This window comes from Pinus tabuliformis, chromosome 2_1, assembly GCF_031772625.1.
Source record: "Pinus tabuliformis cultivar Carrire ecotype Pingquan chromosome 2_1, CPIR1, whole genome shotgun sequence".
NCBI lineage: Eukaryota > Viridiplantae > Streptophyta > Pinopsida > Pinales > Pinaceae > Pinus > Pinus tabuliformis.
Window position 1 is genome coordinate 573,605,034 of NC_142299.1, and position 19,368 is coordinate 573,624,401.

Sequence of the window (19,368 nt, forward strand, 5' to 3'; positions counted from 1 at the left end):
AACATGGTATCAGAGTTGAGGTGAAGACAAAGCCCAAGCAAGAGCGAAAGAGCAATCACCGAAGATAGTTTGGAAAGGACAATAGGATCAGTGGCTTCCTCATCCCTCTTGACATTCACCAAGGGTGAAGTCGAAGCAGAGAACGTTATCAGAATGATGCAACGGAAGCTTCTGATGACCTAAAGATCACTTCAATGGGAAGTCCGAATCTAAGGGTGGATGGAAAGGCAGATGCCTTGGGTGTAGTAAGTTCGGCCATTATGCAAAGGAGTGTCCGAGGTAGGGACACATCGCTTGATGATGATAACAATCATTCTGTGGACATCTTCAATCATCCAAGGAATGACAGACAATACAGGTCATCAAGCAAACGGCCGACTCTTCAAAGAAAGCAAGTAACCCCAAGTGTGAAGAATCAAATGTTGTTTCTGATAAGATAAAGAAGCATTATCTTGTATTGGCCCTCTCCTTCAGACTCTTTGGGAATCTTGCTTTATTGATTGTAGTGCTTCAAGGCACTTCAACGGATAGAAGGGTGCTCTCTCTATTTGGTAGAGATGGAAACAATCGTGGGATTATACTTGGAGTCGATGCCACCTATCCTGGAAAGGGTGTAGGGAATGTTAACGCTCAATTGAATGAGGGTAACTCGATTCATTTACAAGAATCTCTTTTTATGTACCTGATCGCAAGAAGAACTTGGTGTCCATTTCGGCAATGGAAGTCAAAGGTTACAAGGTGACATTCATCCATGGAAAGGTATGTGTTCGAAAATGAAATTTTCAAAGATGCTTTTGAGTTCAAGGTTGGCAGTTTGTATCAAGTTGCAGGATGATCCATTGGGGACCATGTCAGTTGACACATCTCATCTATAGCACCGAATATCTACTTATGGGGCCCTACCCAATGTGAGTCAAATGGTGACAGGGATGCCTGAATTCAAGAAGAGCATGAAGGTACATGTCTGAGATGCACCAAAGGAAAATCTTACAAGGGGAGCATCCCCTCATGTAGCAGGTCCACAGGTTTGGAACAACCAGAGGGGCTTGAGATTCATGATCAGGAATTTCATTTATGCAAGTGGAAGAAAGCCCTCTATGGCTTGAACCAAAACACCTTGGGCGTAGTATGAGAGGATTGATAACTGTCTGATGAAGTTGAGATTCACGAGGAGTGAAGAGGATCCAAACCATTGCTTGAAGGTTGCAGATGATAGACCTCTCATACCGGCACCTTCTGAGGACAACCACTTTCTGACAGGTGCACACCCTCTCATTTGCAAAAGTAAGAGGGAGTTGGATTCTGGATTTGGAATGGTGAACAACAAGCTCGCGACTACCCCGATGGAGCTTAACTTTCAGAAGTTATGTGGTAGGGATACTGGACCTGATTTGGGAAATGCCTCTGAGTTTCACAAACTCATTCGCGTCGATGTCCTTAGTGAACTTCCATCCAAACATATGATTTGCAGTTAGTATGATGAGCTCATATATGGTTGAGCCAAACTGAATTGGTGCCAAGAATCTTTTGAGATATCTTCGGGGCGCAATGTCTCATGGATTGAGATACACTGTCAAAAATATGAAGCTACATGATTATTCGAATGTTGACTGGGTGGGCAGTGTGGAGGATCGCAAAAGCACTTCTGAGTGTTGGTTCTCTTTGGATTCTGCTTCGATATCCTGGATGAGCAGGAAGCAGAAGTCGGTTGGTATACGCATCGATGAGACCGAATACATAGCTACAAGTATGATCTTGTGTGAAGTTGCCTGGTTGTGGAAGCTCTTCAGCGAGATGTTTGTACACATGATGGATACCACTGTAATCCTCGGTTTCAACCAGGGGTGGATTCGATTGTTGAGGAATCCCATATTCTATGATTGCTCCAGCATATAGACATCAGATACTACCTTATCTGGGATATGGTACATCGATAAGAAAGGAGGCTCTATCGCATTGAGACTAAAGTACAGGTCGCAGACATTCTATCAAAGCCCCAGGGAAAGGTCAAATTTGTGACTTTCCTGAACGACTTGGAGTCATTGAGAGACCTTCTTTTGAGGGTCCTACATGATGCATGCATTGAGCTCTGGGGGTGCTTGGGGTACTACTTGGAGCAACAAACGACCATAAGGGCGACTCACCCTCCCCTAATGGTGCGTTGTGTACAGGGTGAATGGTTCAACCTTCCCCTGCGATACTCCGAGGCGACTTAGGGACAGGATGAATGGTTCTCCTGTCGAAGAATCCTACCCATGCAGTCTAGAACTCATGGGAAGTACCTCTCATCTGGCCAATGAGCAGGGAAATGGGGTTAGGGACCATAGTAGTACTATCATGGACGCATCGTTGTATCTACCGTACTCCCTATGCTAGGATGACCTCCATTGGTCTGGGATCAATGAAATTGATCTGGGATCAGTATGAGTGGTTTGAGACACTCTCGAATGATATTGATCTGGGATCAATAAACTGACTTCGGGTAAGTAGAGAATGGTATGAGACATTCTCGATCAATTCTTCTTCTTCATGGTTCAACAAAGCAGAACAGAGCAGAGCTCAGCAGAGCTCAGCAAAGCTCAGCAAAGCAGAGCAAAGCTGAGCAGAGCAGAACAAAGCAGAGCAGAGCAGTGCAGGGCACTGATGGCAGAGACAGTACAGTTGGACAGATGGATCAGCGGATGGAGTTCTCCCTAGTTGAGAGGGAGTGTTAAAATTGGCAAATAGGGCCAAACTCCATGTGGGTCATCTTATTTATGGCAGCTGATATTTTTCTTGGATCCCTCTCATCGAGAGGTGTAGGATTGATCTAAAGATCATCCGATTGCTATAAGTATTCATGGAGTAATGAATTTATTTGTGTTATAAGACAATTTGTCAAGGTCGACCAGCAACCAAATAAACCCCACATGTGCTCAAGGTTTTAGTATAAAAGGAGATGACTTGGGAGTCATTTCTTACACACAATTCTAGTGATCTCTTCCTCTCCACTTGTCTTGGGTTTTGGTGGGAGGAGAGACCCTAAGAAGACAATGCTCCCCTAATGGAGATGATGCCCTAAAACGCAGTCATGGAGTGAGAAGCCCTAACGCAGTCAAGTGAGAAGCCCTAACGCTGGCATCTACGTAGTCTAGAAGGTACTGAGTTTGTGGAGATATTCTCACTGTTTTGGGTGCAGAATTTAGAGAAGCAGAGCCGCAGCTCTTAGCCACATTGCAGGAGGCAAGAAGAGGGCAGTTTTGTGACATGTTGGAGCAGCCTCACCTTGCAAATCAGGCTGCAGACTATAGGTAAGTTTAATGACTGTTTTGTGCATGGTTTTGGGGTGTATATTTCTGTTTATAGGGCCGCAATGAGGGACTGCTACAGCAGCAATTGGGAGGTGAAGTTTAGATGGCCGAGAGGCCTAGAAAGTCCCTCCTAACCAGGCTGCAGTCATCTCAAAGGGACATCGTGAGGAAGTATAAGGAGCAGCATGGAGGGCTATGGTAGGAGTTACTGCTGTAGGTGACAACAGATCTGTGAAGGGCTGATATGCATCCTAAGGAAGCATCGTAGCTATGGAAGAAGCTTGCCAAGGTGGGTCGTAGTCATCAAGGGACTTGTTTGATGACTGTTAGGTGGAGTTAGGGCTGCCTAGTGCCCTAACCAGATCAGTCATAAACAGCATGTTGGGACAACACAATGCATGGGACAGCAAGGCTACTAGCACACTAGTGCAGCAAAGTAAATAGGACAGCAATGTACATATTGCTGCTAAGATGCATGGGACAGCAATGCATATAGTGTTGCTAAGATGCATGGGACAGCAAAGTATATAGTGCTGCTAAGATGCATGTGACAACAATGTATATAATGCTGCTAAGATGCATGGGACAGCAGCAAGCTATGCTAAACCGTATGAACAGCAACAAGGTATGCTAAACCGTATGGAACAGCAACAAGGTATGGCTAGGCAAAGTGGGACAGCAGCTGTGACATGACAGCAAAGGCACATGGGACAGCAGCAAGCATGGACAGCATGGCAAGAAAGGTGCAGCAGTATGATGTGTACAACATGGTTATGAGGTCCATCATTATGATGATAGGTCCAGCATGGTGCAGCATGATGACGAGATGACGAGATTCAATCCATGTTAATCTCTCTGCCAAGTATCAGTTGAAGAAACCCTAATGCTTTAGAATTGGTAACGCTTCCTTGTTAGCTTGTCCATGAGTTTCTCTGACCTATGAAAGAAGTGGTGCAGGCGAGCTCGACTTTCTGCCCCATAACTCAAATTTCAAAGCTATTATCGTCTCTCACACTTCTGTGACAAGAAGTTCCCACGTCCACGGTTTCTCTTGGTCTTTTAGGGCTTAGATCACGAGAATTTGAACTAGCCATGTATGAGGTAATGACCTTCTCCTTCAAGTCTGCCATTTATCCACAGCTTTCCTCAAGGAGTGACATGGGTCAAATGGTATATTTACCCATTTATTGTGTTTGCAGCGGTTAAGAAATCAAAAATGGTGTGAATTTCAAAGCTCAATACGTGAGTGATTCTCTAATGCAAAAGCATGTGTGTACATGTTGTTGTTGACGGGATACAAGTTATACATTGAAACAAGTTGAATGTTATCAGGACATGTTGTGTGTTATACATTGGAACAAGCTATGTGTTATCAAGACAAGTTGTGTGTTATACGTTGGAAAGGACTCGATGGCAACCTGGACCGTTGTGAAATAGCCTTGATGCTTGTCTTGAGATACTTTTAGAAGAAGGCTATTGCCATAACCTATATAAGCATCAATGTCTATGACCAATGAGCTCCATAAACCCCTTTGTATTTGTCGTTTCTATATATGTCATTTTTATCCCATATATTGAATCACTCAACAAAAACCATTGAAACTGATATGAAATTGTAATTCAGATTAGTTGTATTTAGAAATCTCATCATTATACAATCTCCTCTTTCAAGTTAACGACCAAGCTTGCAACCACAAGAAAAATTGCTTTTTTCTAAAAATAATTCGTATGGAATCTAACCAACAGGCAAGGCTGCAGTAGGGTCATTTCAAGCATCAATCCTAGTGGAATATGTGTGTCTGATACACTTTTCCTTGGTTTATTATGTTACATCTTGTTGTTAAAAGTTTGGTGGTGTTTTGGTTCATTGGGTGAGATTACAGCAACTCTAAACTACAAGGAACGATGCATACCCTCATATTTATTGTCACCAGTGTGGAAAAGGTCGTGATTAAATCGGCAAAGTCTGATTTTTTGGACTAGCCGATTTAATCAGCTGACATTTTGGCGATTTATTCCCAATTGAAAAAGTCAGGATTAAATCAAAAAAGGTCTGGATTAAATCGAGACTTTTCCAAAAAATCGTGTGTGAGGGAGTTCCTTTAACGACTTTTTTTTTTTTTGAAAAAATCGGGATTTTATTGAAAAAATCAAGATAATATTGGGATTTTTTCCAAAAAATCTGGAGTGAGGTAGTTTTTTTAACAATTTTTTTTTATTTTTTTTAAAATGAATATTCTTGTATTTTTTTAATTTTGCCAACTTTTTCAAAAACCTCCTGACTTTAACAACTTTTTCAATTTCTAGACCCTTTCCAATTTAATCCTGACTTCGACTTTTTCCACATTGATTGTCATTGTAGTGCTCACTAGCAAGTACAACTATTGAGAATGGAAATACAACACACCCTCATTTTTAATCACTTGTGGAAAGAAATCTATGAAGCAAAGAAGGGAAACTCCTGTTGGAAAATGTAACTATGTTCGGTCTTCAATAATGTACTTGAGTCATCATGTAATGTACTTGTCAAAAGACTAAAGAAAAGAATTTTTATTATTATTATTGTGACTTATTAAAACATGGGTTTCAGGCTTAGGCCACCATGTTTTAGGTCAAAGTCCCCATTGAGGAATTCTAGGATTTATTCTAAGACCATAGAGTTATTGTACATTTAAAGAGACCCTTCTTGGGCTTCTGAATCATGTAAAAAAGTTAAGTATTGAGTCAAATATGAATTATGTAACCTCCACACCATGTCCACCTAAGAGAAGATCAAGTCGGCCTAAAGACCCTATTCGACCCCACAAGAAGCCTATAAAAGGTAGGTAATCGAATTCATTTGGAGCATGACTCTCTTATCAAGTTTGAATTCTCTTGCAACTGGAAGAAGTGCGAAAATCTCTTGTTGTTGGGCAGAAGTGCGAAGTTCTCTTGTAGCTGGGAAAAGGTGCGAAGTCTGTTGCCAGGAACCCGAAGTGAATGCAAGTTTGGGGAAATCTAAGCAAACAAGGAAAATCGAAATTTTGGTGTCTCTCTCTCTTTGTTTCGCGCCCTAGATTGGGACATCGAAGTCTTCCAAGTTTCACTATTGTCGGAAGCTGCTAATTGACATAAGTTGCTACATAGTCGAAGTTGTTGGGAAGAGGTCGAAATTCTGGGAGGTTGACTTGTTGTGGAGGGAAGGTTTGGTCTTGGTCTAGGGTGAAGAGTCCCAAAGAATACTATTGAAAGGAAGAATTATCTTTATTGGGTTTTCCCCTCGAGGGGGGTCTTGCCCTGGCATGTGCCTACATCTTGTGTCTATTGTTTTATGTGTCGCTGCTTTTGGTAATTGCTTGATGAACTAAAGAAATAAGATATACATAATCATAATAATAAGAAAACATCACAAGTAATTATCAAGATCAAGAAAATCTTCACTGCCTTTCTAATTTTCTAACAACTACCACATCAGATAAAGGGTTGTCCATTTGAGAGAACAAAGATAGCAAAGCATATGCCTTGGTTGTTGCTTCTATAAGTGAAGAGGTGAGCCGCCATATAGTATCAATCAATGTTGTTAAAAGCGCGATCGGGATTAAATCGGCGCCGGGAAAAAAGCGGAAAAAATCGGCAAAAGCGGGAAAAAAGCGTTTGGCACAAAAATATTCATTTTTTTTCATTTTTTTTCAATTTTTTTAATATCCAAACCATCTACAACATAAAATAAATACATTGACACATAAATATGATAAAAAAACTAACATATAAGATGTTTAATATCATTTCTAGCGCTAAAATCACACATAACATTGAATCATGTCCTGAATAGTAAGTCCTGACTCCTGAGTCCCAACTCAGCCTCAAAATATCAACAAAAAATATGATAATGTATCTCATCATGTCATAATGTCATATACAATAAAATGAAAGTCTAATCCTATTGATTTCCTCTGCCCCTCTTGCGAGAAAATGCCACAGCTTTCCCTTTCCCTCTAGATGTAGATGCTGGTGCCCGTGCAGGTGGAAATGGCAGTGGAGTCTGATGTGCTCTAGACGTTGAAGAACTAGAAGTAGGAGCTATAGGAGGTAGACCACGTCCTCTACTGGTGGCAGGGGTAGCCCGGGCAGGTGGTGTCACCTGGAAACATTACAATCTCCCAATCCTGAAATCCTGAAAAACTGATAAGTCTGCTAAATTTTAAATGAAATCTAAAATTCTACTTTCTCCATATGAAATCCAATGAGGCTGGAACCACTCTCAAACATCCTGAGTCATTTCATGGTAATGTTAAAAATTTAAGTAAAAGGATGAAAATGAAGATTAAGGAGAATGTCACATTTACTTTAAGAATTTAACATTACCATGAATAGCATATCCATACTAGGGCCTAGACTTGATCATTAAGCTACCCCACTCAAAAATTATTTGTTTCTTTCAAAAAACATTGCATGAAAAAACCCAAAAAAAGTTATAAAACTATGCTGTCCTGAGCCCCCACAATTTTTTCGTTAAAAATCGCGCTTTTTTCGAAAAAAATCGTGATTTTTTGAAAAAAGCGCGATTTTTTCAGTAAAAATCAGCAAAAAAAAAGTAGCCGATTTTTTCGTATAAAAATGGCGATTTGATCGGCAAGATGAAAAAGTCGCGATTTTTTGAAAAAATCGCGATTTTAACAACACTGGTATCAATTACAAATTCTTATGGTGCATGGAAGAAGTTGAAAGATCTATATGACTCACACTAAAAAATGGAGATTGTTCAATAGATGGTCAAACTCTTCAACATTGAGTTGAAAGACGATGACCCCCTGGCTCTAACCTATGTAATTAGAGCCATCATGCATGATGTAGATGCCACTGGAATTAAGATGGACATTCCTATCACAGCCTTTATCAAGGCCCTCTACCCTACATACTCTCATTATCATTGTTACACAAAAATCGTCACCATGATTATTTGCAGTCAGTATGGGTCTATCATCACTTGTATTGTCCTCCTAAGCAAGTCTCAGACCTGAGCTCTTCAAGTCAAGCTTTGGAAATGAGAGAAAGATGTTAAAAATCAATGTAACTCTAGTTCCGCACTTTCTCTCACTGTCACCTACGGTCCCGCACCTTCTGTTTACAAAAACTGCGGACCTGCCCGCTCTGTCCCTAACGGTGTAGGTGCGGACCCCTGTGAAAGTCAAAAGGCGCAAGTTTTATCTTAAAAAACTCACTTTGGGTTAATTCTAGAGGTTTCTAGAAGGAATTTTGACGTGGATTGTTCGCTCTGAGGTGGTTCATGCATCCCAAAAGAGAAGGAGCTAATCCCTTGATGAGAGGAGCTATCCCTTTGAAGGAGGGCTTTATCCCTTTGAAGGAGGACTTAGTAACCTCCCTCCATTGCACTATAAATACAGGCATTAGGCTGGTTGCTGGAGAGGTTAGAAGCTGAACATTTTTTAGGGTAAATGCTGGTGAAATCAAGACTTCCTAGTTGAGCTTAAGAGGAGAGATCACATACCTTTTTGGCTCCATTGGGGAGTGAGTGAAACTTGTCAAAGTAGAGGAGACTTCTTGCTGGACCCTGGGAGGAGCTTGTACAGCGTCAAGGTAAAGGTTGTAAAGTTCTTCTTCTTTTGAATTAATACAATCAAACTCATTTTTCTCAACAAGTATCTCATGTTATTTGTTTCATGGACTCCTTGACTTTCATGTTAAATATGTTTTATGGTTTTGGCTTTTCAGGTGCTATTTAATTTGTTTGCCTTGTTTGTGTTTGCAGATTCGCGACAAAGGAGCTCATTTGGATCAAAGGAGCGAGGGCATCCACAAACTTGCGTTGGACCTAAGGTAGGCCCTAAAAACACCTGTTTGCCATTGTTTATTAAAGCATATTTAGAGAAAGATAGTGTCTGGTTGGTTTGCTTGTCATTAGGTCTTCTTTAGATTCTAGGAAGGTCTATCTTGTCCGCAAGATCGACTTATTCCGTGTGACAATCATGAATTCCTGCAACCTACTAAGCAACTCAAGTCCATTACTTTTAACATTGTTACTGCTTAAACTAGCAGGGGTCTTAGGAGGGGATCCTATAGATCAACTACTAGGTCGTGCAACAGCAATGGAGCGATAGCCCACTCTCACCTCAGTTAAGGCTTCCTGCTCTTTACAAACTTCCACCGATGCGAGGATACCCAGTATAGGGGGAATCACTAGGAAGGATGGATGTATGAATGGATAAAGAGTGATTCCTAAGGCCTATTCACAAGAGAGGCTCAATTAGATATCATGCTTGCTTCAAAAGCAAGGTCATGGGCTCTCTAGGAAGGGCTTAACAGGATTGTTGAGCCTAGGTTTGGAGGATATCTCTTGATAATAAGTTCCCTAGACCCAAGAATCCTTGTGGACGAATGGCTTATATGTAATCCTTATGAATTTGAGTTATAAAGTTATGGGACCACAAAGAACTTAAGCAGACCCAAGGAGTATTATCCTGAGACTTGACATCATATCATATGCATGGTAAAGTAATTTGCATTGCATGAAGATTTTCGCATTAGAATTAACATCATATGATATTTCTCATGCTAGATCGATGCATATTTGCATATTTTATTTTATGTTGATTTTATGGCCTAACATATATCATGTGCGATCATGAGACATCACGGAAGCATGATGCCCCATGTTTTTTCCATCTATTATATGTGCAGGTGACAAGTCTGCGGTAACCAAGAGATTGCTGAAGTTCTGTGACCCCCTGTTCAAGTAGCTTCACCCACTTCTTCGAGAGATCACGTCCCAATTGGAGCTAGATGTTACCCACCATTTTGTGGGTAATATCCCTAGGAGAATTTTTCCTCCAAGATGGTCCTCAGCCAACAGCCCCTTGCCGCCACCAGCTAGCTCATTGTGCCATTTCTCCACCACCTAAGCCAGCCATGTGGTCTCTCGCCCATCAGCCATGATCGTATGTTTGAAGGTGCGCCTCCTAAACCTAAAGGTATGCCTTCCCATTTGGTAATTGAGTATTGTAGTTTTCTTATCATGGAAACTTCTGGGCATGGATTAATGGGGAGATTCAATGGAAAGAATGGGTGAGGTTTGTGCTCCTATCCCCTTGACCCCTTTTGGATATTAACCTTGGATTCTACTCCCGTGGGATCTCTTTTAGTGACCATTTGGATTTAGGGATGGTATTTCACAGGAAACCCCGATTTTGGTTGCGTGGTCCCGCTCCATTATTCGCTTATATTACCCCCTTTCCATGCATTACTACCCCATTCATCATTTTTTCCACCTAGGTCCACATAGGGTTAGCTCGCCCCTTCCCCTTGCCCACACCTTAGGTCAAACCTAGAATGATGCCCTGAGGTTGATGCAGCTAAAAAGAAAGACAAAAGCATATTTGGCCACATTCAACAGGAAAATGTACCACAAAATGCAAAAGTTGACTAGGACAAACACATTTAGCATGTGGGCAAAAGCCAATACATGAGCTCTACCCCATCATCATGGCCATCACCCTGGTTCCTACAGGTTCTATGAGCCTCCTTCATCATATAGGAACCAATGATTGTCCCAACCATCGGTGGGCAATGAACCACCCTACCTTAAAAGGGGGTATTCACTGCTATATCTTATGCATCATGCTCTTACCCCTTAAGCCCTGAGTAGTTAATCAAAAGAAAATCATAAAAAGGCAAGGCATATAAGAAAGGTGGAAAACTCAAGGTTGGGGCAACTCATGTACCACGATTGCTCCCTCCTATACATTTTAAACCCAAGTATGTGCTTCCCTTTTATTAGCTACCCTTGTACCCCAGCATGTGGCCCAGGGCTGCCCCTTCTCATCCCCTATCTTATTCACCTATGTGTCACTTGCCACCACCTTTTGAAGGATGTACTTTGAACATCTTATCCCCTTTAGAAGTAGAAACCACCTAATAAGATACTTGGTTAACCCCATTTGGAGATTCGGAGACATTGGCACATCCCGAAGTCCATAATGGAAAGGCAGGCCATTATGAAGTCCCCACATGTGGTCCATGGTTGGTAAGCTCATTTACTCGATTTCTCTAATGACTTGTACTGGAAGGCTAGGGGACGCATTGGATCTTATGCAGGATTGAAAATGGTCTCCATCTTGGGTTTGGTCTCCTTATACGGGGTTCTAATCCTCCAGAGGGCTACATTGGCACATGTAGGGTCAACAATGGGCCTCCACAGCAGTAGAAAACACTCCATGGATCCTCGAGGATGGTCAGAGATGCTCGAGATACTCCCACTAGACGAGGAAGATGCACCTGGTTCACCTTTGCCCTGTTGGCCCGACAGATGCACTATGCAATTGGCAACTGACCCAGGACTTGCAGGATGATGTGGCATCCCCTACACCATCATCAAAGCCCTTGCAAACGATCTACAAGAATCTTCAACTCATTTGGAGACACATGAGGTTATCATTGTGCCCCCACACCCATTGGGATCACCATAGGTCTACTGTTTGGAGAACAAGGGGCCAACCCCTTGTCCATCACTTTTGAGGGTCCTACTCTTCATTATGGCACCTACGGACCTCATCAAGCCTTCTTAAAGAGCTCTACGACATGTATTATTCATCATTTGACCTCTTAAGAGGCATATGCTTTCATTTGTGAGCTAGTTTGGTAGGCTTGTCACCAAAAGTTAGAATATTAGTACATTATTTTATTTTTGGGGTTTGTGTAGGCCAAGGAGACTAATTCGAACTCCTCATCAATGTATAAATCAGTGTTGATAATATCGGTATCGGGAAAATATCGGCGAGGGTCCAGAAAATATCTTATCGGCAATATCGGCGAAAATATAAGCAAATATCGGCAAGCATAAAAAATGCATAATATGTTCATTTTTTTTCAGATTTTTAAACATATAAAGCAATACAACATGAAATAAACACATTGGCACATAAATATGAAGAAAACACTGATATATATGATGTCAAATAGAAATGATATATCAAAGGCGATACCAAATCCTGCTGATCCCTAATAATTGTCCATTCAAGGACTCAAATGTGGAGAACCAATACAAAATAACATCACATATATAAAAGTATCTCATCATCATGAGTTACATGTAGCATAACAAATAAAACTAGTAGCTATCTATCTACTGCCCTCTCCCCCTTTTACGGGAAAACATGATGGGCTGTTTGCCAGGCCTGCCCCTAGTAGTAGAAGGCCCTGACCCTGCCTGTGCACCTAATGTCAAATAATGAGTGCTAGGTATGGAGCTATGCTCTCCTATATCTATAGCAGATGGTGTTGATGCTGATGCTCCCGCAGTGTCCTCCTCCTCCTCCTCCTCCTCCTCCTCCTCTAAGTGCTGCTGCTCCTCTGACTCCGAGTCTGCCTCTTGCTGCCCCTGCTTTAATGGATCATCTGCCACTGGCTCTAACCATGAAGGTGACTCCTCCAATATGGGCTCCTCTGACTCCACCTTCCACGGAGACAATACATCAATATTGTCTAAGGAAATGGCATCTGGATCCATTGGTGATTCTATTTGCCTCACTCGAAGTTGGATGTTGTAATGCACATACACCAAATCGTTGAGGCGTACGAACTCCAACCTGTAAGAGTGTCAAAAAAGTAACGAGTCTTGACTCTTGACACTTGAAGGTCATAAATTAAAAATTAAAAATTACAATACGTGTAATTGCTCAACTGAACGCTTGAGTTCAAAGTTATACCTGTTGCGCTTTTTGGCGTGTATTTTCTCAAATACACTCCAATTGCGCTCACACCCTGAAGAGCTACATGTTTGACTCAAGATTCGTATAGCCAATTTTTGCAAATTTGGTGCCCTTGCACCATAGCTTCGCCACCAAATATCTACAACAAAATAATGAAATAAAAAATTCAAAAACTTAAAAGTTAAAACATAATTAAATTTAAAATTCTAATTTCTAATGAGTGATGACTTGTCACTTACGTGGCATGAAGAGGTCCTTTCCCTAATGGCATCATCAAAGCCAAATAGGCCAACACAATCCCGATAAGACTGTATCTCGCGATTGATTTTGCTATGAAGCTCAGGATCAGGTACCATCCTCTGAATACAGGAATGGAGCCCTTCCATCACCTCGCCATCAAAATCAAAGTTGCATTTGTATGAAAATGAGGGGTTGAGGAAGAGTGCTGCTGCATGAATGGGTCGATGAAGCATTCCTGTCCACCGACTATCGATCACATCCCATAACATCATCTGCCTATCAAGGCCAGCAGAACCCTTGTCTGCATAATAGGAACGAATGGCCTCCTTGGCCCTATCCATGCCCTCATACAAATAAGGCATTGCAGGCTTCTCTCCATCCACCAATCTAAGAACCTTTACTATAGGTTCGCTAATTGCACATGCTTCTTCTACTCCATGCCAAAATGTCTCAGAGTACACCATTTTTGCAATGGCTTTCCCATCAGGTCTCCTGTTGTATCTACAATTACGCCAATCATCAGACACAAACATTTGCTTCAACTCGAACTGACATCGAAGCAAAGACTGAAGAGTAATAAAGGTTGTGGCAAAACGTGTGATGGCAGGACGTCGCAACTCCTTGTTTCTAGTGAACCTCGTCATAAGGCTAAGAACAAAAGCATGGTTATAAATAAACTTGGGGATGCTCCTAGCCATATCAACTGCTTCCTTGATGAAGGACAGTTTCCCCATATCCTCAAGCAACAAATCAAGACAATGCGCTGCACATGGAGTCCAGAACAACGTGGGATGCCTCTCCATAAGCATTCTGCCGGCAGACACATAATTAGCTGCATTGTCTGTTATGACTTGCACTACATTCTGCACACCAATCGCCCGAATGAACCCATCTAACAACTCACATATTGTTGCTGCATCTTTGATATGTTCTGATGCATCCAACGATTTAATAAACATGGTACCTTTAGGACAATGTACCAAGAAATTTAGAAGGGTCCTACCCTTCTTATCTGTCCAACCATCAGACATCACTGTGCATCCAGTGACTTCCCATGTCTTTTTCAACTCCGCCAATCTAGAGTTGATGTCCTATTTTTCTGCTTGAAGAATTGGCCCCCGCAACTCCTCATATGTGGCACTTTTGTACCCTGGGCCCACAACAACAATAGCATCACACATTGGCTGCCAAAATGGATTGGTTTTTGTGGTGCTGAGAGGTAAGTCACTCCAAAAAATACACCTCCCCATGACTCTATCTGCTTCTTGCTTCTCCTTTTTTTTAACAAGCGATTTTATGCCAAGTTGTGCTCCAGCTCCTTTTCGTGGAACAAAAAATGATGACCTCGCACTCACACTAGCAGTAGCATGTGATGGTGTGCCAGTTGTGGAGCCCCTCCCACTAGGCCCACTAGGCCCACTACCCTCAACACCAAAATCAGGAGAAGATATCCCGAAAGATCTACCTGCACGTTCAGCTTTGTTTCTTTCCGCCTCTTCCTTCTTTTTGTCCTTTTCTTCAATTGCCTCAAGGGCTTTTTGTATAAGCTCCGGACTAGAAACTGTACAAACCCCAACATCAAGTCCACTGAGTCTAGCAAGATGGTATTTCAGTCGTGTAATCCCACTTGTCATCTTGGTCCCACACAATTTGCATGTAAGATATGCACGATTTGTCCCACCATCAGGGCTCCCATACTCCCAAAATGGGTCCAAGGCTTTTGGCATATTTGTATTTTGTAGTGGGCTAACTCAAAAGGAAACCTAGAGCACCAAAAAAATTTGGAATTAGTAACTTAATAAGTAATACAAAATTACAAATAAGTTAATAACCACATCATTTTACAAAACAATTTTAACTTTTTTTGCTACATTATTTGCAAATTTGCAATTTTGCAATGGGCATGAAAAATTTTAAAAAGAGCAGACTCAAAAGTTAAGAGGGCAGTGAGCTTGTATCATGCAATAATTGCCACTTTAACCAAAGATGCCAAGCAATGAAAGAGCCTAACAATGCAAAATTGCAAATGATATGCCAAGGAAATGAGGTGAATGCAAAATTGCAAATGATATGCCAAGGAAATGAGGAAATGAGGTGACTATTACTTAATTAATAATTAATTATTATACCATTGTTGTAGGTGCATTATTAGACCTCGGTATTCAACGGTTTCAACCTCCTAGCAGTGACCTCTTTTGTATTTGTATTACCTTGACAGTGATATGAACCTGATGATGACTTGTCACTTGACAATGATACAGGCCTGATATAGATGTGACACATCACAGTGAGCTTGACTCTCCTGACAACAATGATCCTCTAGGCTCTAAGTAACTCGATGATGATGTATGGCCATAACAGTGGCATGGAGAGTTTCTTAAGTTAATAGTTCCAATTTGATGTGAAATAGAAATGGATTTTCAGTCTGTTTTAGTGAGATGAAGATCAGCCATTTACTTCAATTATTATTCAAAATGCACTTCAACAAGAAGGTAAAAAAACTGTCATGTGAAGGAATTGTCTAACTGTTCTATTTTTTGGACCTATTTTGGTCATGATTTTACTGATTTTGGTCATATATGGATCAAAAAATTAGAACAGGTAAACTAGTTCATTACTTAATTATCCACTGTCCAGTATTTTCATTCCATTCTAATCTACTGTGAAGCTGTTTCTTTTTCTCTAGGAATAGGATAGCCTTCCCTTCCATCACCAATTGAAGAATCTTAACAGTGGTAATAATTTGAAATTTTGACACTAACAGTGATCTATGATGGCAGCAATGAAAACATAGTGACAAACCTTGATGACTTGTGCAATCTTTTGAAACAGATGTAGCAATTAATGTTTGGAACTTTCGAATATATGTTTGTTCTGAGCAGTGAGAATCACTATGTTTTGCAAAGAGTTTCAATGCATCTCTCTCCTACGCAGTGCACACTGTGGTGATAAATTTAAAACCCTTGCATTTTGAAATGGAAAACAAAAACCAAGCAAACTGATTGTAGGGAAGAATGAGATGTCTCACTGTTCTTGGCACTTGCAGCTTAGAGAAATCTTCGTTCTTGGTGGCAAATTGGCAATAATGGCTATGGATTCGTTCAAACCCTCCTTGGCAGCGACCACATTCCTTCTCCAGCACTTAGAAAAACAAAATGACATCAAAAAAACCAAAAATCGAATTTTATAGGTCGCGCGGAAAGATTTCGCTGTCATCAGGCGATATTTTACGTCGTCGCGCGATATTTTCCGAAATATCGGCGATATATCGGAAATCGCGCGATATTTTCAAAACCATAAAATATCGCGATATTTGGTCGGCGATATATCGGCTCGCCAAAAATATCGTGATATTTCCGAATATCGTTGATATCTCGACGATATTATCAACACTGGTATAAATACAAGTGAGATGAGTTCATTTTCTCATCATCACTTTAGATTGGATCTCTTCTCTCTCTTGAGAATTTCGCACTTTTTCTTGGAGGATGAATTAGAGCTCTATGGATGAATTTTGATGTGTGGATTTGGTTTATCTTATCTTGGAGCTTCTCTATTGTCAAATTGTGGATTTGGTTTATCTTATCTTGGAGCTTCTCTATTGTCAAATTGTGGATGGTTTGATATGTTTTATTACATGTAAGTATATAATTTTAATGCTATTCTTGTTTTACTTTGTCATATACATTGGATTGGTATTTTCGCTATTTTAATTTTTTAGGGCTAATTGTTGCATGCATTTACTGCTTAAATTGTGGAATTTTGTCTCTATATAGCTCTCTCAATGTATGGGCCATGTAATTTGAAATGAAATCTCCTAGTGATAATTCTATCAACGAATTCATCTTGATAAGCCATCACCTTTTGCACATCGAAGTATAAAAGTTGCAAGATTGCTTCTCTTTGACTTGAAGGCTAGCGAAATAGTCTTGAGGCCTCCTTGACTAAGAACCAAATGTCGTCATTCATATTTATGACAGACTCCATTCTCCCAAGACTAAGGCATTGATCTACCAAGAAGTGGTCACCTAAAATCATCTCGTTTTCACCTTTTCCTACGTCTAGCCAAGTTGGGTCACCTAGGGCATCATTTTCCCAACAATGTAGCCCTCCAAAAAGTTCGATCTCTTAGCCTCTCCTTCACTAGTGTCTCCTCAAGGCCTTCTCCAATTTTGAAGCCATTATGATGGTGGAGTTGTGAGAAAAGCCAAGCCCTAGCTCCGAGATCAAACTTTGTCCTAGTACCCCCAAGGCTATTGCCTCTTAGGATCAATTCGACACCTTCATGCAAAAATTCTTTCTTTGATCCTTTCCCTCTCCTTGTCTGGGTTAAGAACATCATTGGTTGCTAAACTCTTTCCTCTTAATCTAGGTTGGGTCCACTTGGTCCCATGTGGTCCCATTCTTTTTAAAGATAATTCTTCAAAAACCATCTGGGGTATCAATTTTAACAAGGATGTCAGGGATTGGGAAACTCTTTCACAAGTCATATTCCCTAAACCTAACCCTCACATCCTCCCATCCTTCTCCTAGCAGACATTGTAGTATTGTACCTTGCTTAGAAAGCAAGCAAGCTATATTCTTCAACCTCTTCTGGAAATGGATTATTTGGGTCACTCCATATACACTTATTGATTTATCCTTCATTGGTGACTCCATAATATACCGAGTCTCCTCCCATCGATGAACGTCCATAAAGTGTAGGGAGCCTTAACTGAGGTGACAATGGGCTAAGTCTCCATTTGTTTCCCTTGGTCTAGCATTTGCCCTTTAGGGATTCCCTTTAGGTCCCTTGCTAGTTTGAGTGGTAATAGGGCCAAGCCAAGCCAGTTCACAACTTCGTTTGCGAACTAAACGAATCAAGTCAAGGGAAGTTACTATCGAATCATTGTCATATACAAGATCATATTTGTTGTAGAGACCCTATCACATCTGCCATCTGTCATGTTATTACTGTCATCATGATCACTGACAAGGGTCACAGTCATACAATGTTATTGATATGTCACTGTTATCTCTATCATGAAGATTTTTGTCACATGTCAAAAGTATTGTTATGAAGAACAATGCCATGAATCAAAGCATTGTTATTATCATAATTTTTGTCACATGCTTCTTCATTGTCATATCAAGGTATTGTCACATGTTTGTTTATCAATGGACCTATAGTTAGACTGACATAATAGTCTTCATATCATTCTGTTATTACTATCAACATCTTGACATCACTTCTGCCATATATCATTCAATAATATGCCAGCATATATAACTCAAATATATATATATATATAACCGAACCATAGAGATTTGTAATGCGGCCCAATAAGGAATTCACTTCAGAGAATGAGACTCAATATAAGGTATACAAGTCACAGGACTGTAATACGTACCATAGACAATATATGTGACATGAATGTGAACCACAACAAATATGAGCCTGTGTGATATAATACAATGCTACTATATAAAAAAATGATGTCACAAAAGCATGAGGTATGCAAGACCACTGTAATAGTCATTGTGATGTAATGTGAACCATATGCAAACCAAAGAGGTTGTGACATGATAGGAGCCAAAAGCTTCTTATGATGCTCAAGGAATGCAAGACGAGCCACAAAAATTCACATATAAATCATAGTGAGGAAAAGAGAGTTAGAATAAGTCATATTGATATCATGGCGAGCCACTTCAAATGCTTGACACAGAAAATTATACCGCAGGGTAGAATAACGAGTCAGTATTAACAATCTGATCCACAGAGTGAGTATTAGAGCCGCAGAAACAAATGAGAGACATAGGAATATAATATGAGAGCTTCATCACATAGAAATGTGAGCCACTTTCACTGAGAAATGTGAGCTTCGTTACAGAGGAATGTGAGCCTTCTTTACTAAGAAATGTGAGCTTCTGAACAAAGGAATGCAAGGCTTTATTAAACCTCAGAGAAGTGGATTCAAATTACTGGAGTGTGAGTCACAAGGAAGATAGTGCAAGCCTTTAGAGAAGATTATCCGAACCACAGAAGGATCATTACCTTGCCAACAAATTGATGAAGGATCATAGCCAATATATAGTTGTTTTAATGTGCAATAGGATGTCTTATAGTTAGGTGTAATGTTCCTAATTGGAAAATT

General features: G+C 40.6%; 1 protein-coding gene across 1 annotated transcript in view; it reads right to left on the bottom strand.

Annotated features, from left to right (window-relative positions):
• TTN1 (ARM repeat superfamily protein) overlaps positions 1-19,368 on the bottom strand; it is a 370,146-nt gene that overhangs the window by 36,687 nt on the left and 314,091 nt on the right. The gene's annotated exons all lie outside the window — the stretch shown is intronic.